Genomic DNA, 25,250 nt, shown 5'->3' with positions numbered 1-25,250 from the left:
CTTACTTAACTAAACTGTCTATATCTAAATCCACCTTTTCCTTCTACTTTAGAACCTTTCTACCCTGCCATTCTCTATTAGGTCACAGTATCTACATCACCTTATTGCAATACTCATTATCAAGTCATCCTTATAAGAAGAATTACACCTTCTGAAGTCATCAGATACTCATTTTCAAATTATCCTCAAATCATCAGGCAAAGTTTTTAAGCTTTACTGATGATTTCAAGAGCTTGATAATGTCTGAGGATGTGAAAATGACTTCTAATGTAATTGGATGATCATCGAATGACTAGGATGGCTTCTAAAGTAATTGCTTGACCCGGGTTTGTACTGAGATCTGTGATCGCTTGTCTAAAGGTTGTTGCTTGATACGCCCACCTTTCCTCTCTATACTACTCGGTAGTCTCCTGCTCGGTCCACAGAACTGTAACGCAATTGACGAAATATTAATTGTGTAAAAGTAAGCCATTAAATGTTTAACATAACTGCCACTTTAACAGGAATGGTATCCTTTATATCTGAAAGACATCAATACGTCAAAATACCTAAATTACATATACTTAGAAAACGAAACCCTCTAAAAGTGCTGAAAAGTCTGTTAAACTATAGGGTTTTAATGATGTAGTTTACCCCACAGTAAAGTTAACTCTACTAGACTTATTAAAAATGTAATTTTTCTTCCACTGAGTATAACATTAAAAATGTGGTTCCTCGATGAGATTGTGGTGTGGTCTTCAAAACACAAAGAAGTTCGTATGAGACAAATATAAACCATTTCAATTTCAAAATGGCGGAAGCATGTACTCTGGTATATGCTCAGTTAGATGGGGCTGCCTGTTGAGTCTAGTAGCACTGTACAAGAAGACGCTCCAGCTCCGGAACTTGCCGCACGGCTACGTCACAGGAGGGTCATGCGCGTTCTTTCGCTCCTGCTAGACTGGTGAAGAGACCCCGTATAGAGCTGCCAACGCCCGGCGAAGAAGCGAGCTGTGCAAGTGAGAGGTGAGCGGGGGAACTGCCATTGTGAAGCAGGGGTAAAACGAAAACACACGGGGGTAACGCTGGTACGGCATCGGCGACCTTCGTGTGGATCACGGCTAAAACGAGTCTCTGTGATATGTATTGATTGCGTCCACCGTGGCACGGCGGGAGTGTGAATTTTAGTATGGGGAATTTAGGAATTAAAATAGGCGGGGTCGAGGTTTGTGAGGGGCACAGGGTTTACCCTCACCCAGGTAGTCTAGTAAAAGCAAGCTTTCGGAATAAAAATACCCTTCCGGCCGAGCAGTTTCCGCACCGGCAATACCATCGGCGGAAGGATATTTACGATAAACTGAGCAGCATAACAACCTTGTACGGATGTTACCCCCTTCCACCACCAATCGATCGCACCTAGAGAACCCTTCGCATACCCATCTTTTGTGGCTATTTTCTTAATTACATTTCTCCCCTCCCCCAAACCCCGCCCTTTGGGGACAGATGTAAACAGCAAGCTGTTGAGAACATTTGGCCTAAGTAGAATGAGGCTTGTGCGTATGATCACCCCTGCTGTGTGTTTATCACCTACTCCGACGCACCTTTAGAGATCAGAGGGGCTCCGGTCTGTTTACACCAGAAATTGAATGATGGGCCTGTCTCTGCCGAGGAAAGGTCCATAGCCACTTCCGGGCAGGATATTCTCTCATAACTAATCATGGTGTGTATGAGTTGGTAACCGTTCCCATTCTTCCCCGTTACCACCATGCACCCCCGTTTAATATCCTAATATATTGCTGCGTCCATTTCCTGCTTTAAAAAAAAAAAAAAAAGAATTCTCATGTAGGACTAACCCGGAAATAGTTTCATTTCGGGCTGTGGCTCCTGTCCGGAAACGGTCGGAGGGTTGGAGACTACCACATAAAACCACCTAACTGATTTGAATGGCACTCTTAATCACCGCGTTTACTTTGGAATGGGCAAGCTGAGTTCACTGGGACCCTAGTGTTAACGTAATCGAGTCATGTCGCTGATCACTATAGGCAGGTGGAGAAGCTGCCCTCGCTTTCCAAAATGGTGATCCGTTACCTGAGCGATAAGCCTTTTTGAGAGCCCTACATCCATAATACGTGAACCAATAGGATTTTACAATAATTACCTAGACGCTTAAACTATGTAATTGTCGCATTTGGCTGCATCAGATAGCGGATGTAATAGTATTATCCTCGGTGCATAATTTGCAAGAAAGTGTTAGTTAGGTATGTGAATTCATGCATGTGTAGATGGGGTTAGTACGTGAACTTGAGGAAACTGTCTCATATCCGTATTACAGCTTGGGTCAGAATCCAACAAAAAAGTCTGGCCTTCTGGGGCGGATGCTGTAGTTTCAACCCTAAATAAAGTTGCAGTGCTTTTCCCAATTAGGATCATACATTAATCTCCCAGTTTTCCGTTTTACTGGTTTTACATACCCATTCACGCAGTAAACAACGTGTTTACTGTCTTTATTTTTTAAAGCAGAATAGCGTTTCCTAAAGTTATTTTAAATAAAAAGTGCACACATCTAATAGTTTTAACTATTGTATGTTGTCGTGTGGACCACAAACTATCATTACTTGTTTTGTTATGAAGATTTTTTTTTAAATCGTTTTTAATAACATAATCTAATATCTTCTATTTTATGTAATTGTATTTGTTGACCTCAGTTGATGTCTGAATCAAAGAAAATTATTTTGATTTGATTAAAGCAGAATAGTACAAAAAATTAAGGTTCTTTGAATGCCTCCACATGCTGTCATTCATGAATTTCAGACCAACAGCTGGGCAGATTGACAGCCTGGGGAATTAAATATGGGCCGACAATTTTTTATATAATTCCATCTTTCTACATATATGTGTAGCATATTGCTAATATTTCCATGTGGGTGTTTTGCAGTAGGTGTAGGTTATTTACTTACCATTGCAATCTGCAGGCACTCATACACAGATACAAGAACAGTCTATGAGAGGACCAGATGAGATTTTTGCGACATGATTATGAGACTTTTTAAAGAAATTTAAGGCAACACAGGGCATAATGCAATAAGGATCTAGAAGAGAAAGGGTTAGTCAAGACTTGTAAACACTACTAGATGACTACCAAAAGGCTGAGCTTGGCATTACATGTAAAAGGCTTTTGTCTCACAACATTTATGTGCTCTTTACATCAGAAAATTTCATGTTGGTATATAAATCCTATTGTACGCAGGTGTTATGTTGAGTAGGGTTGCTGAGGTAAGTGGAGCGACAAAAGTAAATTACACATTCATTGTCCGCAGTGCTGTTACTCTGCTTTTTTTAAACTCAATTTACCAGCTGTATTATATGGCCTGCCCCCTTCAAATGGCCGCAAGATGATTTTCTTAATAGTCCAGAAAGATTTGGGCATTGCACGTTACTCTCCTCACTTAGTTTTTATAATTCAGTCAGTTCAGAAATTTGCATTTGTGCTAGCGGGGTCTGGTGATTGAGAAATGAGGGACTGTGCACAGGAGTCTTTATTGAAGATGATTTTGGAAGGTCTTTCATTAATCGCTGTCCAGTTTAATATTGTTGTACCCGTTTAATTTTTTTTGGATAAAATACATTCTTTTGAATTTTAATACATGATTGTAGGGAAAGAGGATTGTGTTAATATTTTAATACTAATAGTAATTATATAGAAGATGAAGGTCAATAATTTGTCTTCATATTTCAAGAACTTCTATTGGACATTTTATAAGAGTATTTTGTAATAATACATATCTGTCCCACTAGGAGTTTAATGAATTTGCTTTTGTCTTTTTACTTTATATCGTAAAGGACTTTAAAAATATTTATCCAAAATTGTCTCCCTCCCCTAAATATGCAGCGTAATGCTAACACCGGTAGCTTTTTCATATCCTTTGCTTCCGTGTGTTTTTTTTTTTTTTGTCTGGCTGAAATGGCCAAAGAAGCCAGTTAGTAGGGTGCGGAACTATTTGAGTGTGTATGTGCCCTCGACATTGACCAACTATGGGAGAGCCCTGCTCTTTTGTGGCATTAATGCTTGCTAAAGCTGGTTCTTTTTGGTAGTTGACCTTTTCTCAGACTCATACACTGTAGTTCTGTGTAACTGAAGAGATGTATACTTCATAATCGCTCTCTCCCAAATAAGTTGGTTTATTGCTATAGCACACACACTGCTTAGTTGATTGTTTTTACTTGGAGTTGTGTGTTTGTATAAAGAGTGCTTAACATAAGATGTGTATAATGTTGAATTGGACCACCCACCAAGATGCACGTACTAGTCTGGGTGCTAACAGTAAATCTCTCACCTGTCCATCGTGTTGAAGCTAAATATTTTGTTCAATGACTATGAAAATGTTCCATTGACAATGCCTACATTTTGGTTTTTCATTTTTTAGGTATTTGTGTTAGCATATTGGTCTCTTCATCATCTTACAATTCTCCAGCTGTTAACCCCTCTGTTTTGGTGGAACATCTTTTTCTTTCCAGTGTCACACTTTGCAGCCGCTATCCCAGTGTTGACCACAGTTTTTCTGCCTAGAATCTGCTTAAGGGCCTTCATTAATTAATCCTTGGAGTCATGCTTAAGTTCTAACATCAAAAGCCACCCCACTACCCCAGGGACCCTCTATAACAGTTTCCCCAGAATTTCATATCATCCTTCGATTACCTGAAGGTTTCCGATACTAACTTCAGTTATACACTTCTGGCACCTGAGATTCTGGCTTCACTTTATTTTCCAATGTCTTTGTGTTTTAGTGTATACGATGTAAGCATTTAAACTGAATCAGGTGGATTCACAAAGAAAATGTTGCTATATTTGCCTCAGGCCAATCGGAATCACCTTATCCACCCATGGCAGTTTCCTATTGTTTCTGGGCTTTGTGTGTGAAGAGGTTTGGTGCATGCACTGTCATGATCCTATATATCCTGGGTATTGCCTTGTTTTACAGTTGACAATGGTTCATGCGACTGCTGCGCTACATTCTTGATGAGGCTCAATTTCCTTCCTGTAGTGCTTCAAGCCAGACTGTTCTGGTAAATTGGTTTCTGTGGACTTTAAATTTCTTGTAGATGTCTGCAGGTCGCTTCTTATACCTGTGATGTCTCATGTTTTTTAAAATTAAGATTACATCCCATCTCTCAAACTGCAAGTGTGCTGCCTCTTTCTGTACACTCTTCTTTCACAGACGTTTATTCTTAATACCCTGTGATTCAATCCCGATGCTTTTTGTGTAGCCCTCCAAGTTAGAAAATCACCTAATAGCTGGCGAACATTCCCCTTGTGTCCATACCCCTATATAACAACTGTAGCAGAGACAGTCCTTGTCGCCACCCTTTCTAGCCTTGATCAGGGATCCAAATATGACTTGTGTAACCAACCATTTCTTACCATCTGTTGTGAGTCTCTATACAGAGACCAAACATCTGTCGTCCACAATCCTCGCCACATTGACTGGTGCATAATCGTGCACTTAAGCATGCTTGGTGGTTTTGTACCACATCGCAGCTGTTTCTTTTGGGTATTTTGTAGGTTAAGTTCTGGAGGCATAGAAAAAATTGTCGGTGAACGTATTCTTTTTAATGTAGTCGTAATTTATCGATTCGGGAGGCTTTCCAATGTTTTGTATCTTTCTCAAGTGTGTCTCAGTCAATTAAAATTTCCCACATTGCGACCACTTCTCTTTGCCACTTACATCCCATGCTACTTAAACTTGGACCATTCCTGGTTTCGCGATGTCTGTTAGCTGACTGCTTCCTCCTCTCTGGAATTGATAGCTAAGCAACTTGCACCATTTTACCTCAGGTAGAAGAATCTGACACAGCGGTCAAGTATGTTGTTGATGCTACGTCTTGCCCCAAATCGGGCTTAAAGTGCATTTTATTTTTATATGGAGTTATATCTTCCTCCCCCAACGGCTGCCAATATCTTGTGACTAAGGGTTGACATCTTATCCATTCAGTTGTGGTTCTGCCATCAGATAAAATAAATTGGACAACAAGAACTAGTTCTGTTAGGTACTCTGCTTTAGGAATTAGCCTCCGCTTTACCTCATTCACCCTGTCATGCTATTTGACCCTGTGTGAATGTCCAAATATACTGCATGGGTTTTGGTCCTGTATTAATCCCAAAATCCAGAACGCATATACTCACTCCAGGGTGTCTAATTCCTTCTCTGGCCCCATATCATAAGCACCAGTAGGCCTTTAATTTAACCTGACATAATTGCTGAAATGTTGAGTAGACTTTTAAGATTGTCTTGTGGACCTATTCAGCTTGATGCTCACTATGATCTGAATGAACTTGTCTCCCTAGTGTCATCATAAATATATTAGCTAGTAATCTGGCAGGAGCCATTCCAACCTCACTGATTAGAGAAATTGGCAAACAGGTGGTAGATTGGCCTGTGAGCGTTGCTGCCATATCTCTGATGTTGCGGTCTCTTAGGCCTGTGGTGGGACTGCCCTTGCCGCCTTACTCTTTCAACAGGTTGGTTATATATTTCATGGTCTCTTTGTTCTTGTTAAATTCTTGTGTTCTTACCCGGCCAGCAATGTTTTGGATCCTTCATAGTTCTGTCCTGGATACCTTTCTCGCGCTCCTTATGACATGCTGTCTTTTGGTGTGGTGATCTTCCAGTGTTGTGATAGCAGTTTTTAGGTCTCACCTACGCAGCACGCAGGGGCTGCATAGGAGTCCTTTAGCCGTCGTACAGCTCTGTTTGGAAGCACATACTCCTGCGTGCCAAAAGAACGAGTATGTGCTTCCAAAAAGAGCAGACTGCTCTCCCAAGCGCGCGCGTGTCTCTCTCCTCGCCCACACGTTTTTACTCGCGCTTCTTGTTGCTTACTTTTCATTTCAGTTCGGTTTCCCTTTCTTGCGCGCGCCTCTCCTCGCCCACACGTTTTTTCTCACGCTTCTTGTTGCTTACTTTTCATTTCAGTTCGGTTTCTCTTTTTTTGCTATTGTTTCTCCTTGCCATTCTTTTCCACTTTCTGCATTTCCTGCTTTTTTTTCTCTAGCCAGTTTCCTTTTGTCTTGCTTTTTTTTCTCTAGCCAGTTTCCTTTTGTTCTGCATTATGTAGCTCCTTTTTTCTCTCAATAGGTATTGTTTGTGTGTTTTCTTCCATTCAAGGTCCCTTCTCTAGCGCTGTCCATTTCCTGCAGTTGCTTTTAATTTCTTACTTTCCCTTTGCTCTTTGTCTGCCTTAATTTGCCATTGTCGTCCTTCCACCTTTCTTCGAAGCGTCCTTTCTATGTCCACGTCAAAGAATAATTTTCCTCACCTTCTCATTACTACCCTTTTCTGTTTGCCTCTTGCCACACGACCGCTGCAATGCAAGGAAGACAGACTGACCCATTTAATGGCAGGTCCAACGAGGCCAGACAGCATGCACGAGCCACAGAGTAACATGGCAAATGTGCCCCATACCAATGAGAGAGCTGGGATCGACCACATACTGGAATTGGAGACCAAAGGGCTTCTATTTCACAATTAGTACTTTGGTGGACCCTGAGAGGATGTAACTAGCCCACCCTCTCCCAAGTGATACTTGATGCGTGGATCGTTCATGTATTGAAGTCGATGCTAATACATTTGTTTCTATTTAAGGTCGTTCAGTAATGTGAAAAGGTGATGTGAAAAAGGGTGCTTAAAGTACTCTGCAAGTTTAATATATTGTAAGAGTGTGAAAATCATCAAAACTCGCATTCCTTCTGTTTTGGGCATTTGTTGAGTAGCTTAACAAAAGTGCCCCCCCATGTTACATTATATTAATGTATGTAATATTTGTCAGAGCTGATTTTGGTTCCAATCTGGCCCTGCCTGTCCCCCTTAAATTCTGAGTCCCCTCTTTCTGCTATCCCCTGGATTCTAGTGGAGAAAATAATCAGTTTTTAGCGCCTCTGCATTGGCCAATAGCAAATCTGGGGAAAAGACCCACTCATCAGCAGTCCTGCTTTTCTAGTGGCAAGCTCCTGAGCTTTTGAAATCTGCCTTTTACTCTTCGGAACGTTTAACCCGTTCACCAAGGTTATCATTTGTTCTGCTGCTTTATGGCCATGCTCTGGAACACAATGCCCTCCTTTCTGTGTAACCAATCTAACCAGTCCATTTTCCATACTATCGTCAATAGTTTTTGAGATATTAAGCTTACAAAAAGGTGTTGTTGGGCCATTACCTCTACGTCCCTCGTCCTTGACCCAGTCATTACTAATGGGGTATTCCACCTGACCGGAAACAAAACGGGAAACGCTTTTAGACTCCACCCACCCTCCTGCCAGGGGCTATAAGTACATAGCCAATAGAAAGCACTTCCTGTTTTGTTTCCTGTCGGTGGACCTGACTGGGGATGCTGGGGTAGGTGCTGGGCACTTACCTGCTACTTGCTTGTCCTGTTCTCTCCTTTGCTGGGCTCTGGGGGTGCTTCTGGACCGACGTGGGAGCTGCTGGCGTCTGGACGCCTGGATTCCGACCGTGCCTGGTTTCCTGTGCTGCTGGGCTGAGCAGGTCTCTTTGGTCCGTGTCGTGGCTGCGGGTCTCTTTGGTGCTGGTGAGTCTTCCTCCCCGGGGGTGTGTTCCCTCCAGCGGATGCTTGTCTCACTGCTTCCAGCTGCCTGTCTCCTGCCATCCCGGGGGGTGATACGGACAAAGACCTTGGGCAGCGTTGGTGGTAAAATGGATGGCAGCGCGAAACCATGACAGAAATGACAAAGTTATGGGAGTCATTACTACGCACCCAGCATCGGGAACGTGCATTTAAAAAAGGAGCACTGTTTTCTGCCTGCTGCTGCTCACTGGTTTGGTACGGCTTCCTGGGGTCCCGTTTCCGGCTCTGCTATGTGCTGTCCTCCCCGAGCGGCCCTCTGTGGCGATGAGCTCCTGGGTTGTGCTCCGGCCTTTGATTCTAGTGCGCGCCATGTACCCTGCCCTGGCTGCTGCCTGCTTTGTGCACGTTTTCCTCTGCCGCTGTTGGTCCCCGTGGCATGGCGCTGGGGCTCCTACCGGTTCACTCTCGCTCGGGGTGGGGCCTCGGCTCTTCCTGCGGATTGTAGCCTACGGCGGCCGAGATTTGCGGTGGTTTGTGCCTCTGGCTGGCCACGCCCCCTTGTCAGTGCCGGCATTGGTTTCAGCTGTTCCAGCATACCGGTTTCTTTTGGTGTATGCTGTTTCTGGTTTCTGGGCTTAAATTAGAGGGGGATTCGTGCTTCTTTCAGTTTTTCAGGTCTTCTGACTTGCTGTGCTGTTTTTTTCTTGTGGTTAGGCTGGATATGGGGAAACATCAGTGTAAGCGCCGCCATGTGTCTCCTGTCTCTTCCTCCTCTTTCCATGCGGACAGTGGGCATTCTGCGCCTCCTGGGAAGCAGTCGCGGTTGGATGACGGCCGGTTGAAGCGCCTGATTTTAGAGACTTTGTCTGACTTGCGGTCCTCCAGGAAGTCGGCTGGTGGTCGTCCCTGTGGGGGTCTTGACCTCTATTCGGACATCTCTAGCTCGGACTCCTCTGATGGTTCCTCCTTGTGTGCGGCTCTAGCTCGGACTCCTCTGATGGTTCCTCCTTGAGTGCGGTGGACTTGAAAGGCAAATATAATTCAAAGGACTTGTTGCCAGACATCCTCTCTCATGTCAGGGTGAACATGGGTTTTCCTGAGGAGGTGGTGACCAGTACTTTGCAGGATTCTGTCTTGCCTCAGTTTCGGAAGCCTGCTTCCACGTCTCTGCCTATCCATCCCTTTGTAATGGACGCCCTGTTGAAGGAGTGGAAGGACCCGATCATATCATGTTGCCTCGCTTTATGTCCAAGCTCTATCCTTTGCAGGACATGGAGAATACGATTACTGAATCTGTGCATGTTGATTCTATTGTGGCCAGTTTGGTGGGTCGTCCTTCTATGGCTGACAATATCCTTCGTGATGGGGTGGATAAGAAGATTGACTCTGCTCTGAAGAAGTCGTATGCTGGGTCCCACCTTGCTCTCCGTTTTGGTATCTATGGGGCATTTGTCGCTCAGTCCTTGTTGGCCTACTTTAAGACCTTGTTTTCCACAATGTAGGAGGGTGGCAGGTGTCCGGACCTGCTGGATTCCTTGCAGCGTCAGGCGGAGTTCCTTTCGGATATTGCATTTGACTCTGTGCGTGCTTCTGCCTTGTCCGGTGGTTCCTCTGTTGCTGCTTGTCGAAGTTTGTTGCTGAAGGGCTGGAATACGGATGCTGCACAGAAGTCCATTGCCTTGCGGTTACCTTTCACTGAGCCCCGTCTATTTGGGGACGCTCTTGAGGAGAAGCTTCACAAGGTATTCAAGGAGCGTAAGCATTCTTTGTCCTTCCGACATCATCCTCATCGTAAGGAGTCATCTTTCTCTAATGCCAGGTCTTTCCGCCAGCCATCGCGGTTTCAGAAATTCTCCTTTCGTGGCCAGAGAGGGGCTGGTAAGGGTTTCCGCCACCGTTTCCAGAAGAAGCCCCCTCAGGATGCTGGACAGGGTCCTCAGCGTTCCTGACTATGCCGCTCCCCTGGGACTTCCCGCTGGTGTTCCGCCCGTGGTTGGTGGGAGGCTGCGGTTGTTCCTGCCTTCTTGGCATCTGACAACTTCCGACCAGTGGGTTCTGGATGTCATATCTCGGGGGGTATCAGATAGTTTCTTTCCTCTCCTCCGCCTTGGTACGGCTCGTCGTTAGTCTGTTGGACGGCGTTCACTCCCTGTTCCTGAAGAAGGCTATTGTTCCAGTTCCCCGGGTGGAATGGGGTCTGGGGTATTATTCGATCGTCTTTCTGGGTCTGAAGATCACAGGGGGGTTTCGGATTGTGGTCAACCTCCGGCCTTTGAACAGGTTTGTCCGGAAGATCCCATTCAAGATGGAGACCCTGCAGCGTGTGATCCCTTTGATTCAGGACGGTTGGGTGATGTCTCACGCTGGATCTCGAAGACGCTTATATTCATGTGCCAGTGGCTCTGGAGGATCAGCGGTTTCTGCGGTTTTGCTTGGCCGGTCGGCATTGGCAGTTCTGTGTCCTTCCGTTTGGTCTCCGGTTCGCTCCCAGGGTGTTCACCAAGGTGGTGGCTCCCCTGGTGGCGCATCTTCACCTCCTGGGAGTGTTTGTATATCCATACCTGGACGATTGGCTTCTCCAGGCACCTTCACCCGTGATGATGTCTCAGCACCTGTCTTTGACCATTGTTGCGCTCGAGCGTCCTGGTTTTCTCCTGAACCTTCCGAAGTGCCACCTTCTTCCTGCCACCTGGAGTTACTTCATTGGGGCGGACTTCGACTCTGTTTTGGCCAGGGTGTTTCTTCCTGTTTCCAGGATTCTGCTCCTTCAGTCCCTGTTGAGGGTGTTGTTGTCTCGGGCTTCGGCTCCCCTGCTTCAGTGGCTTGAGGATATGAAAAAACAAAACAAAGAACTGGGGGTCTAGTCAAATCCTGCTGAATGAGCGGGAATGCAAAAATAGAGGGCTAATAAGTCCCACAGAACAGAGAAGAGAGTAAAAGAACAGAAACAAGAGGAAGAAAAAGAAAGACAACCAGATGCAATCTAGAAGGACCTTAGAGCGGAATTATTGGATACCCATCAATTGTCTGTGTGATCAATCTTATCATCTGGTTATCCAATCCAAAATGAGATGCTTCTCTTGATCATAGAGAACATCTAAATGGGAGTGATTTCACTCGTGGATGGTCCAAGGTTGTCAGAGGATTGGAATGGGAAAACCAACCATAATAGGATGATAGGACAATTGAAAGGAGTGCAGTGCTAACAAAAGACAGTGAAGTGGTGTATTAAAATAGAATTGCGAGAAAACACTACCAATTTAATACGTGTCTCACATTCTAAATAAAACAACAGTGCAGAAAAGCAGTGTTAAACAAATAACTGCTGTGTAAAAAGGTCCAGTGGCTTGAGGTGCAGGATCATATGGCTGCTACTGTTTTTCACGGTTCCGTGGGCCAGGTTCCATCTTCGCCCGTTACTGTGGCATCTTCACCGTTGGGTTCCTTTCCTGGTTCTGGACTTCACAGTGTTGGTGCCGGTGTCTCTGGAGATTGTCCGCTCTCCAGTGATGGCTGGATTCTTCTAATCTCTCCAAGGGAATGTGGATGCACCCTCCTCCTCCGGTGGTGTTGACAACGGATGCCAGTGCGTCGGGTTGGGGGGCCACCCTGGGTCAATGGTCTGTCCAGGCTCGTTGGCTGCGGATGGAGTCCTGACGGTCCTCCAACTGGAAGGAACGGTCTGCTGTGGCCCGTGCTCTTCGTTACTTCCAGGATCGTCTGCTGGAGTGCAATGTCCTGGTGCGGACCGACAAAACGGTCACTGTGGCTTATATCAGTCACCAGGGCAGCACTCGCAGTCCTTCCTTGAATCTGGTGGCCTGTGCGATTGTAGGTTGGACGGAGCATCATCTTCTGGCCATCTCTGCTCAGCATATCCGGGGTGTGGTCTATGTGGTGGCGGATGCCTTGAGTCGTAGGTTTTCATCCTCTCTGACCCTGTGCCTCTCCCCCAGGATTTTCCGGTTGCTCTGTTGGAGGTTCGGGTCTCCCCGGCTGGACTTGTTTGCCTCCAGGACCAATGCTCTGCTTCCCCTCTTTTGTTCCCGGACTCTGGAGTTGGGGGCTTGGGGGGTGGAGGCGTTGTCTCTCCCGTGGCCCCCTTGGTTGCTATACGCCTTCCCTCCTTTTCCTCTGATTCCGGTCTTCTTGCTGAAGGTTCAGCGGGTGGGGGCCCAGGTGGTGTCTGTCTTACCTCATTGGCCTCGGAGGTCCTGGTTCCCGTCGTTGCTGGGTCTGGCGATGGGTTCTCCTTGGATTCTGCCTCGCTACCCGTCTCCCCTGAGGTCGGCCTCTCCCTCCCTCCTTGTTCCTCTCTCCCTGGCGGTCTGGAGGTTGAACGGCTGTCTCTTGGTGTCCGAGGTTTGCCTGACCACCTCATCACGGTGATGCAGGCCTCGCGAAGGAAGTCCACTTTGTCTTCCTACTCTAAGCATTGGGCTTCCTTCTCCTCCTGGTGCTCTTAGCGGGTTTTGTCTCCTGCCCTATCGCTTCTATCCTTCAGTTTTTTCTGGATGGGTTTCAGAGGAACTATGCCTTGTCTACTCTGAAGGGTCAGTGGGCTGCTGTTCGAGCTTTCCGGGATCCGGCTTCACTACTGTCTTCGGATGGGTTATTGGTTTCTCGGTTGTTCCGGAGTTTCTCTCTCTCTCTTCTCCTTCTCCTGTTCCTCCTTGGGATCTTTCTTTGGTCCTGGGTGCTCTGCAGTCTTCTCCTTTTGAACCATTGGATTCTGTTGACCTTAAGTTCCTTTCCTTTATGGTGGCTTTTCTGGTTGCTGTTACTTCTGCTCGGAGGCTGGGTGAGCTGACTGCCTTGCGATGCTCTTCTCCCTTTTTGCGTTTCTTGGATGGCGCTGTGGTCCTTTCCTTGGATCCTGGGTTTGTTCCCAAGAGTCGTTCTCGTTTTCATTCTTCTCAGGAGTTAATTCTTCCTTTCCTTCTCCTTCCTTGACTGCTGAGCTGTTGCTTCACTCTCTCGATGTGAAGCGCGCTTTGTCTATTCATGTTGACCGCTCTGCGTTATTTAGTTCTTCCGACTCTCTCTTTGTGACCTTTTGGTCTGGCTGGTCGTGGTAAGGCTGCTTCTCGTCTTACTCTGGGTCGCTGGATTAAGGCTGTTATTTCTCTTGTTTGCCTTGCCATTCTGTGCTTCAGGCCCGTTCCACAAGGGGTGTCTCTGCCTCCTAGGCTACTTTTCATGGTGTTTCCCACGATGAGATCTGTCGGGCTGGGACTTGGGCTTCTGATTCTACTTTTGTTAAGCATTTCTGTTTGAATTGTGCTCTGTCTGACAGGACCAATTTTGGTTGTGGTGTGTTGCGTGCTGTGGGGTGTATTTCCCCCCCCCCCCCCCCCCCCCTGATCTGTTGGGTTTATTAAAGCTTTTTCACTTGCTGCACTCCACTTTTGTGTTAGGTCCTTGTTCTGTGTATGGTGTTCAAAAGGCCTTCTGGTTTGGTGCTTTGGTATGCCTTATTAGTAATGACTGGGTCGAGGACGAGGGACGTGGAGGTAATGCTATGATTACTTACCGGTAATCCCATTACTCTTAGTCCTACTCGTCCTCGACCCATTCATGCTTACCACCCACCCTCCCTGTTCAGGCCTTTGTTGCTTGGTATGTCAGGAAGTGCTTTCTATTGGCTATGTACTGGCAGGAGGGTGGGGGAAGTCTAAAAGCGTTTCCTGTCAGGTGGAATACCTCATTAGTAATGACTGGGTCGAGGACGAGTAGGAATAAGAGTAATGGGGATTACCGGTAAGTAATCGTAGCAACATCGAAGAGTTAAAAATGTACACATTTTGAAAGCTCCAAAAACATTTTATAGGTTGAGCCTGCAGGCAGTGCACGTTTAGTGCCGCTGTGGTGACGATCTCTTGTGTTTTTTGGTTTTTTTCACTCTACTAAAAAGGGGCTTTTTTTAGCCCACCCATTACTTACTATTTGTTGCCATCATAATCACTCTTTGCTGCCTTCCAACGCGACAGCACTTGTGACACGCCATTTACTGCTCTTTGTGTGAAGTATGGACCAAATACAGATTTAATAAACTCTATTAGTATCCTTCTGTTTCTCGTGTTGTGATTGAGGTACTATTTCTTCTTATTTGTTAGGACACGTTTATTAGTGTGAACCCGACCACTGCCTCCCTGTGAGCATCTCAATCACCCCCTGCTACTCTTTCCTTCCTTCCTTACCACTTACACCAAACCCCTTTTCTATTATTGTTATCCACGCTCTTGTTTATTTTTGCATTTTTATATAAGTGGTACGCAGCCCGAGTTCAGACTGTTAAAACAAAAATGTTCAGTTGTGGTTTCTCGGATATTGTGCAAATCTTGTCATGGTGGAGGGCAGTTTTCAGTGGAGGCTCTTGAATAGGGTAGATCTGCTAATGACCGACACCGATTACTGATCTATTTTCTCAGATTTCATGCAGAACTTGACTTAACATGTCAAGTGTGCCATATTTAATGCAGATTCGTCAAACATTGATGCAGGTTTGGCAGTGCCACTGTAATGATTAGACAGGGCCAAATTATGCGGCAGAGGAGGGGAAACTGTCGCACAACTTGTGATATTACTTTATTATTTCTTCTTTAGTTTTTACGCTTGTTTGCACTGTCATGGCATTGGTTGCACCACATTAGTATCAATCAGAGATTTGTTAAGCGCAACTTCCCGCCCGTGAGTGTCTCAAGGCGCCGGAAGGGGTGGGGGGTGCGCGCAGCTCCTTGGTGCTTACGGTCTTCCGTCGAGAGGCCAAGTAGGTCCTGATGTCTTCCAGGGCCCACCAGAGTTTGTCCAGTTGCCGGACGCTCGTGGTGATTCAGCAAACAGCCAGGTCTTGAGGTCCTTCAGGAACTTGGAGAGAGATGGTATCTGGTGGAGGTGGTGATGGGGGTGTTCCATGCCTTAGCTACGAGGAGGGAAAAGGAGCGACCTCCTGTTCTGGTCTACTTGATGCACGGCACCGTCGTGAGGGAAAGCTGGGCTGAGCGGAGGGGTCTTTAGGGTGTTCCTTTAACATCCAAATATTGTGATAAGAAACAAGTGAACATTCAATCTTTGCAAAGGGCCTTCCGCTGCGCTGCAAAACGCTATTGAGTTTTTTAATAACTTTTGAACTGTTTGAGCTGTGAATTATTTTTGGTTAAAATCTGATTATGCTGCAGATTTTAAGTTGTGGCAACTCTACAATTATACAAAAAACACAGCCGTGCAATCGCATAATTTCAATGGCCCTGGTTATTTGCTATTTAAAACACATTGAATCCCACCCTTTCTAACTTTAACTTTGTCATAGGTCAAACCCTCTACCTGAAAACCATTCTAGTTGTGGAGTTAAGGGCTGTGTCTATACCCAAATTATGCTGTACACAGCCAGACACAGAGTGTAACTGCTTTGGGTGGGATAGGGCTAGGTGGACAAAGGCCATACACAGCTAGTTTGAGTGTTGAGAAACCTTTGTTAAAGAACCTAGATCATTAAGTCCTGCAAATACCAAAATAATGAACAATTGAAATTTCCTTTAACAGTTGACAGTGTTCTGGTTTATATTTTCACACTAGAAACCAATGAGTTTTGCCTCTTATGGGTTGTAACATAAACATAACTTGCTGCCTGCCCATTGCCCTGCACATGACATCTCAAATAATATCAGCGGTGACATCACAGACCAATCCACTCACCACTGGCTACGTAAAAGATTTCCCCAGACTTTGTTGCAAGAAGTCACCTACATATCTATGCAGATATGCGCAGCACTCCACCTCGAGTCCCCACTCTCCCTCCAAATCAGCAAAGTCTGTCCTTTACCAGAACATTGCTCTTTCCAATAGAAATTCCAAAATAGAGCTTTAGCTCAACTGGCAATCTGCACTTTATGGATGTCACCAGGCAAAGGAGCAAACATGTTGGGCCATGTTTATAAAGAAAACCTAGGACATTAGCACAGTGTCATGTCTCTGGATTGGGCCAAAAAACACCTTAGACTATTATATGGAAATCTATAAAGATACCGACCCGTTTTGCAAATAAGGAGAGGAGTCCAGGGGAATTAGAGTTAAAAAGGGGCTGCCAACCTTTGGGTCATTCCTATCTATATGGTAAAGGGAGACGTGACCAGTATCGAAGAGATGCAATAGAGGGTCACTCATAGGAATTACCTTTTTTTGGGAACCATCCAATTTGTACCATATTGTGTCACATTATACCAATTGAGCGCCCCAGACCAAATACCCGAGATATCCAACATAAAAGAATACTCTCAGTTTTCCAAAGTTATCTAAGTAGCTAAGTTTAAATTGAACGCTCCAATCACGGAAAAAGGAAAAGGACGAGGATTAAATCCCTCCTGATAGACAAGGTCACAGAACCTGTTTGTTTTCCTAACTTATTTTATAACGAGCTTAAGTCTACATGGGTACGTGTCTTCATCTTTTCTCCCAGTTTATTTTGGCGCAGCTGTGTGTACTCTTATTTGTGGCTTCGATTAGTCTAATCGTCACAGAAGGAAAGTCTGATATTTTCATTTAAATGGTTTTCAGTGAAAATATACGTCAATGAATTAACATGGATCCAATTGGAATAATGATGTCTTTTTTGAGCATTACTTAGTCTCGTCAACCCATAATAGTATTATCAAGTGTTCATAGACCTTTTTGTGCATTTTGCTTAAAAGGCCCTGTGTATCTTGCTGTTTATTAGCTAATTTGTCCTGGGAAAATCTTAGAATTTTAGTTTCTCCGCTGAGTTAAGAACACTCCTGCCATGCTAGCCAATATAGGCCAGTTGGTGTTGATAAAGTTTTATAGTTTTATCATTTGAATAGATAAATGCACCCTGAAACCCTTCTTCTAACTTACACCTTCCCATGGAGGATTTTCCTTTATTTTCCCTTTCCTCTTAAGGTATAGACTTTTAAATGTGACACGCAAGTTCTTGCAGCCTTCAAGTTGGTTATTGTGAGAGAATCTCTGTTCTGCTAAACGATTGTGAAACCTTTATTGCCCGCATTCTGCAGTTTTATCTACAGCACCTGGTTATCTACTCGTGTGTTAGACAGTTGATCAGCCAGAACTGATGAAAGATTGCTTGCATAAAAAGAAAAGTACACTGTTTGGGCCCTCTTGTAATTTGGATGATTTTTTCCTTTATTCCATTTATTAATGTCTTCATCGCATGAGTGGAGTCCGAGAAAATTCAACATAATCACAATAAAAAGAAATCAATTCTTTCTTGAGCAGGCGTTGAAAAAGCCTCTGGTCTTTCTTTATGAATGTTGAACTGTTTTCTTCCAACAGTGCTTGTTTGCTTTTGGCGCATGCAGTAACTCCAAAATAGCAAGAGTACATGAAGCATCCCGATGCATTGACAGCTATCTTGGAATGGACTCAGATATAGAAGGGTCAATAGGAGGTGGCCACCACTGTATGCCTCATGACACTGACACTTTTTTAAAGCATTTTTAATGTGAGGGCTGAGACATGGCAGGGAAAGGGGTGGGGGGAGTAGGGGCAGGCCTAAAGTAATGATATATCGGCACGCTAGTGATGGGTTCGTAGGAGGGGAGCGAGAAGCAAAGTGAGAAATGTTGGCACTTGCAGAAACAATGTGCTCTCTTGATGAGCTAGTTTGAGTCATCGCACTTGTGTTTCTTGAGTGCATGGACATATACCGTGTGCAAGTAACAAGTGGAAAACCTTTTCAGAGCAGAAGAAAACAAACAATTTTAGGTAAAGGCTGTACAAAAACATTTTTTTAATGTATGCTAGACATCGCTTAACAAATTAACTCGGACAGCAATCTTAGCTGCTAGATAATCAAGATGTACTCCGCCCCCCCCCCCCCCCAACAATACCATCTATCCAGAATACAAATAGTTCTGAATACTCGGGTAGCTCTCTGCTTAGCTATAGGTGCTGTACATCAATATCTCCTTCTCGCTATCCTCCATAGTCTACCCTTTGAGAGCTAATTGTTTTGTCTTTCTGCTAGGCCTGCCTGCAGTATCTTGTAGGAAGTTCCTACTGAATTCTTATGCTTTCTCATTTCTACATCCACGGCCCTGTAATCATTCTGCATTTCCACCCGTCAGTACTTGTTTGATTGCCCCTTTCCTTAGAAGGGTGCTGTACTTTGTTCCTGGTCACTTAACCTTCCAAATAATACCAGAAACCCATTTATTGTTGGATTTTACATTCAAGTGCCTCTTGTATCATCTAAACCTAGTGCCAAGTACTGCATATTTTCCATGCACTGCGTTCATGTCCTGTACTTTATTGTACCGTGTGAATTTGATCTTCGTAAGGAAAATTTCACACTAGACCCAGCTAATTACTACTACGCTTTTCTTTGCGGGCAGTATGGTAAATTCTTAAATCTACAGCGACCTTTTGAATTCTAGCCTGCAGATTACGGTAGCAGCAGCTGCAAACATTCAGTAGAAGAAGCCAGATGGGAAAACACAAGCGGGGAGAGCTGACTTGCTAGCATCGTCTACTGCAGGAAACGTATTCTGTCCCTTATAAAAACAAAAATAAATCGGTCAGGAATCTTACCTGTGTAATCTTTGCCCATGAAAGGCATGTGCTTCTTTGTGGATTAATGTGGCTGAGTGTCTCGCTTTTCAAACCCATCTGCCTCATGTTGTGAGACCAGTTAATTTGCATTCTGTGATGGGGTTTGTTTCTCTAAAACCTCTCCTGTGTGCTACCTCTTTCCTGGCTTCTGCTTAAGTCAACTTTTCTGTGATGTACTTGAGATGCATATTTTTTCCAAAGTAGGACAAAAGGTTCTGTCTCGTCCAAACAAAATGTGTTAGACAGAAGATCATCGCAAGCAAAAACCTATATACGCCTTTAAATTCATTTCTATACTTTCGCCTCAGGGGGGCATGCAGAGCTGATTTGCCCACATTCCCACATGTACCTCCCTCACTGAAAACGCTGGTTAGGCCTATTGATTCTAAATTGCCCATTCAATTGATATCCCTTTTATTAAGCTCCATACATGAAGAGGCCCCGGTTACCTTCCCACCGACAGGCTCAAATGGTTTGAAGAACTAGACAAGAGATCATTAAAGAAGTTTGGTACTTTTGCTGCACTCAAACTAGCATGCTTTCCCCTCGGTAGAGTAGCAGACACCGTATTATCCACTTTAAGTTCCTACACAGAGTGTATTATTCCCACAATAGCTTGTGGTAGTGCGAGCATAGAATGTTTGAATTTTAACTGCCAGATGTTGGTTTCCGAAAGGCTGGCTTTCTTCATCTGGCCTAGTCCTGTGGTGGGGTTAAGCTGTACTGGAGAAGATTTATGAAAACTCTTTCCAAGATACTAGACCTTATGGTGCCGCTGGACCCCAAAATAGTTTCGATGGGATGGGTGAATGATATTCCTAATTCTGTCAGAAAATTCACAGCATTGGCACTTCCGTTAGCCAAACGACAAGTGGTCTCACTAGGGTATGGTCAGAGCGCCTTGCTGCAAGCAGTGGACGCAGGCCCTCATCTACTGTAATGAGCACCTCAAGTTATATGCTGAAAGTTGCTTCCTATCTCTTGCCCCAGGGATATCTGAGTCCCCTGAATACATACCTGCTACATTTGATATCTAAAAGGACACTGCATAGTGCAATAGCCTATTATATGCACATAGTTGAGGTGTGGCGCCGCGGCCAGGGCGACTGACTCCGGAATCTGGGGATCACGGTTCGATCCCAGGTGGCAGAATAGCCCAGCACCATGTGAGACTGGGCAATAGGTTGCTTATTCTTCCCAACGGCCCCCAGCGCCTAGAGACCCTTACAGGTGATTGCTCGCGCTTTACAAATGTGGATGATTATTATTATGATAGTTGGGCCAAAGACTCGGACGTCAGTGCCATTATCTACAAATGATACGTAAAGGCTAGGAGAAAAATTTATTGTTGAAGTACTCTGTTGTCTGTCTGTCCTCGCTTAGCGATATAATATGGTTCCAATGTTGTACATGAAGAGTAAACTAAGGTTGGGAAGCTGCTGTCAACAAATCCTGTGAAGTGTATGCTTTTTATCGCAAATACAGCGTTCCGTTCCAGGTCTATGTTGTAACTGTTAGTGTTAGTAGAAAAGTTATGGGTCAATTATGGGTTATGCGTGTTTTAACATACATATTACGCCAAATGCCTTCTGTTTCTGGTGGGCATCATCATGGCTTTTTCAAATTGAACTAGTCTTCCATAGTAGTAATGTTTCTGTAAAACATAGCTGTGCCCTTAAGAAGGAAGCACAGTGGGTTTGCCTGGATGACTCCTAATCAACACTGTTTGGATAGTACTGAAGCTTCCATGCTTGAGTCCCCCCTCCATGCTCTCGTATGGAGTCCACTATTTTAGCAACCTTTCCACAGGGAAAAATTGCATCTCTTTCACAAGCCAGGATTCTAATCCTGAGGAAATTAAGTGCTGGGATATCCATCAGTGAAAACATTCAGTATATACATGTATTGGTATTTCAGTAGCATAACCCTAGGTATAGAGCAGTGGAGCACTGAACCTGGGTGGAAGCCCCCAGGAACGATTTACTGAGGCAGATTTGTTGATGGTGGTCCTTTCTCATATAGAATTATTGTTCTCGGGCTAGGGGAGTCGCCAGAGGGTTGGAGTAGTTATGATGACAATGATGTTCTAGATCCTGGAAGTCGAGCTGGAGGCAGCCTTTTTGGGTCTCGGCTAGCGAAGGCTGCGCTTGCACAGTCTCGCTCGCGAGATTTAATGTTTTTCAGAAGTGGGGCTTGAACCCGCCCCTCTTCTCCATTGGCTGGCCTCTTAAATGCTGGTCAGCCATTGTAGAAGAGCTTTTTCGCTCCAAACGAGCTCCGTCTTTTTTGGATTCGGGGGCGTGTTTTTTCACTTCTTTCTCATTTTTTACTCCCTGCCCCTTTTACGTGTGGTGGGTGTGTATTTCTTTAATTTTTTTTTTTTTTTCGGAACGGAGCGGGACGTGGGTTCGCCTCTTCCTTGCTCCAAGGCTGATCTCGGCGTTTCCTGGCGCTCGAGGACGCGCGGCAGATACGTAACCGGACTCTATCTTTTCCTTCTTACTTGGAGAAGAAAAATACAGTGTCCGCATCTGGTCTTCCGCTGCCCCCCCCCACTTTTTCCCTTCCTGCTCACCCCTCTCCAGCAGTGTTTTGTACAGCGCCTTCGACGCAGACAGGGCCGGCTTTTAGTGCCTGTGGCGCCCTGTGCGACAATGCTTCAGCTGCCCCCCTCCCTCTCTTTCTGTCTAGCAGTTCTTCTCTTACCGAAAACCTTGACTTCAAGATGGGGTTCTCACTCTCTTTCCTCTACTTTCTTTTATTTGCTCCCCTGTGAAATGGATCCAAAAAAGAAAATCATTTTTGCTGGAAATGTCGTATTGGGTGGCGTAAGGCTGGGTGGCGCCCTACGAAGCCTGCTAACGTGATCCGCGGTTCGCTGGTAAGGGGCATTGTTTCATCGGTAAACATAGGTAGGTTTTACGCATGCGCAGAGCGCCAGCGATTGTGGCTCCAGGTTCTTCCGAATACGTCCTTCTCTACGCCCAGCACGGGCGGAGATACTGTCATGACGTAGGGTCATGCCGCGTGGCTCGCGCCAGTCCAAGTTCACCTCCTGCTCCAGTCCAATCCACAGTAGAGTCCCGGGTCTCTGAGGCGCGGAGGCTGCTCATTGTCAGGAAACAGCTGGGGCAGCAGTGGATACCGCACCAGCAGGCAGGTGAGTGCGGGGCTTCTGTCAGGAAGGAGCCTGATGGGTGCCGGTGTGTCCAGGGTGCACTTGTGTCCTTTGTGGGCTCCCCACGGAGGGTCCCGCAGAGGTAGCCTGAAACACCAGATACCTCTCGGCTCCCCCCCAGCCTAGTGAACTACTTTACCTGGGCTGAGGGCCCCTGCCTTGATCACCTGGGGGAGGCACCGGCTCAAGAAGGCTGGGATTTGTTTGGACTGACCCCGTGAATAGACTGATCCCAGGGGGGCTAGCAAAGACAACAGGCCGGCTGCTTATCCACGACCCTGCCCTTTCAGTGACTCCAGAGAGGGACTTCACCCAGCTGGCCTTTCTTATCAAGTGACTCTCAGAGATGGGCCATGAACTACACCTGCCTGGCCCTCCCAAGTAAGTGACTCTCACAGAGGGACTTCACTCTGCTGGGCCTCCTTATCAAGTGACTCCCAGAGACGTACTTCACCGAGCTGGGCCTCCCAAGAAAGTGACGCGCACAGAGGGGCTTCACCTACCTGGGCTTTTGTTTTCTTGGCTTTGTTTTCCCTGGGCTTGCAACTAGTGCACCAATCTTGGAGGTACTGCAAAGTGTGGATTGGAAAACAAAATGTGTACTGCGGCTCTGCGTCCAGGGATGTGGTCTTTTTACCATACTAACGTTTTGTAAGGATATCAGCAATGGATATTGAAATGGGACCATTCAAGGCCACTTTCAGGCAAAAGCACTCACTGATTTCTGAATAGTCAGTGTAAAAGTGTTACGGTAACAATGTTGTTCCTGCTTGAATTTCACATGATTCACGGGCGGCAGAGAAGTAACAGGACTCTGCCTTTCCTTCTTACTTACAGAAGAAAAATACAGTGTCCGCTTCTGCTCTGCCGCTTCAGCTGCCCCCCCTCCCCTCTTTCGTTCTTCCCTCTTTCTGTCTAGCAGTTCTTCTCTTACTGAAAACCTTGACTTCAAGATGGGGTTCTCACTCTTTCCTCTACCTTTTTATTTGCTCCCCTGTGAAATGGATCCAAAAAAGAAAATTATTTTTGCTGGAAATGTCGTATTTTAATTCTAAGGTGCAGCATCTGGAATAAAAGGTTAAAAATATGAAATATAACTCTGTAAAAAGACAGTGGTAGCAAACTGGCCAGATTGATTTTATTCACACCCAAACACATTAGCGCCACTTTTACAGAGTTTGCCAGTGAAGCGCTATTTTTTTTTCCTTGTCTTTGTTTTCCCGGGGCTTGCAACTAGTGCACCAATCCTGGAGGTACTGCAAAGTGTGGATTGGAAAACAAAATGTGTACTGCGGCTATGCGTCCAGGGATGTGGTCTTTTTACCATACTGCTAACGTTTTGTAAGGATATCAGCAATGGACATTGAAAAGGGACCATTCAACGCCCCTTTCAGGCAAAAACACTCACTATTTCTGAATAGTGAGTGTAAAAGCGTTAAGGTAACAATGTTGTTCCTGCTTGCATTTCACATGGTTTGCTAAATTCTGCATTCCCCTATGAGTGTTTGCTTTTTCCAGGATGATGTTACTTTTTTCTGTAGGCCGCATATTGCTCTTGTCTATTGCGTCATTTAAAGTGAGCCTCATCCAGGTGTTCTAGCCGGCAGCAATTGGGTTGTAGTTGAAGGCAGTGTGAGTTTTTCTCAGTGGGACAGTATGGTGTTCAGGTGGGGGAGATGATGTGGCACTATGGCCAGAGCTGCTGAATTTGGAACTGGGGAAGCAGGTTCAGCCTTAATAACCAGTCCACCAGACGACTCTCCTTAGAGAGCACAATCCCATGCTAGACCTTAGAAGGCTGCGCAAGACCTTAGAAGCGCTGGTGTCTTAGCACCAGCAGGTGGACCCTAGCACTGGGACGTCTGGGTTAACCTTCAAGGTTTGTCCACCACAATCCATACTAAAGTTCACCTCCAGTCTTGCTAGCAGGCCTATGAAGCAGCACAGCCAAGAACAACAGTGACTCTGTCACTGAGGTCACAGGACCCTTGAGCAGGGCCAGCTCTAGGGCAGTGCAACCGGTGTTACCGGGGGCTGACTTTGGGTGGAGACATTATGTTTGCAAGTAAATTAATGTTTTAAAAGTGCTTGCTGCCTCCTTCCTGGCCTCCAGCAATTTTCGGCAACAATAAAAATGTCATGATGACTCTGGTGTTTAATGTTCTTCCTAGAGAGAGATCGGAGTTTTGTCTAGTGGAAGTTTTGACTCCTGGAAAGGTAGCACATGGGGTTAATGTGCCTGCAGCAAAGAACATGTACCATGCAGATCACAAAGTGCACGTAATGTAAATAGGTCAGTGGGCTACTGTGTGTGTGTAGGTGGCTCTGTGGGTGGCTCTATTTGTGTGTGGGTTGCTCTGTGGGTGGCTCGCTCTGTGGGTGGCTCTGTGTGTGGGCGGCTTTGTGTGTGTGTGGCTCTGTGGGTGCAAATGCAATAGGTCTCGCATTTGAGAGTGATTAAGCTATTGACATTGTAAATAACAATGCCGTTTCTTTATATGTTTTTAACCCCTTCGATGCTGCGCAGATTCCGCCGCTGTGCTGGCGGAATCTTGCGCGGGCGGGGTCATGACGGAATGGTTCCGTCATGAGCACAGCTCAACCGTGGGTCATGACGGAACCATTCCGTCATGAGCACCGAAGGGGTTAAAAACAAAAACATAAACAAAAATAATGTCATGAGCAATGCCAATAGCTCAAACTTTAACAATGCCGAGACCATTGCATAATGCTTGTTTGTTTTACGTTTCAAGATTCACAACATTATATTCGGAAGTGAGAAGTGGGTGCTGTTTTTGGTGGCCTTGTATTTAAAGCATCTAATTTTAAAGCCAACTGCAACTTTAGAAAGGGGATGGAAGGGCAATTTAGTTCCTTCAAGATTGGAGGGAATCTGTTGCCCGTTTTATTACCTTGATTACATTATTTG

The 25,250-nt window shown here is 45.4% G+C and overlaps 1 protein-coding gene across 4 annotated transcripts in view; it reads left to right on the top strand.

The window, feature by feature from the left end:
• Window positions 1-842: 842 nt before the first annotated feature.
• LOC146867930 (cell division control protein 42 homolog) overlaps window positions 843-25,250 on the top strand; it is a 99,761-nt gene continuing 75,353 nt past the window's right edge. For 2 of the 4 annotated variants that reach the window (XM_085608655.1, XM_085608658.1), the window contains exon 1: window positions 870-1,005. The gene's annotated coding sequence lies outside the window, so the exon portion shown is untranslated. Of the gene's footprint in view, window positions 1,006-25,250 lie in introns of all 4 variants that reach the window. The other 2 variants (XM_085608657.1, XM_085608654.1) reach the window with 2 other exon arrangements.

Source organism: Triturus cristatus, chromosome 1_2, assembly GCF_964204655.1.
Source record: "Triturus cristatus chromosome 1_2, aTriCri1.1, whole genome shotgun sequence".
Lineage (NCBI taxonomy): Eukaryota > Metazoa > Chordata > Amphibia > Caudata > Salamandridae > Triturus > Triturus cristatus.
The sequence above is the reverse complement of the archived record's forward strand: the minus strand, read 5'-3'. Positions and strand labels throughout refer to the sequence as shown.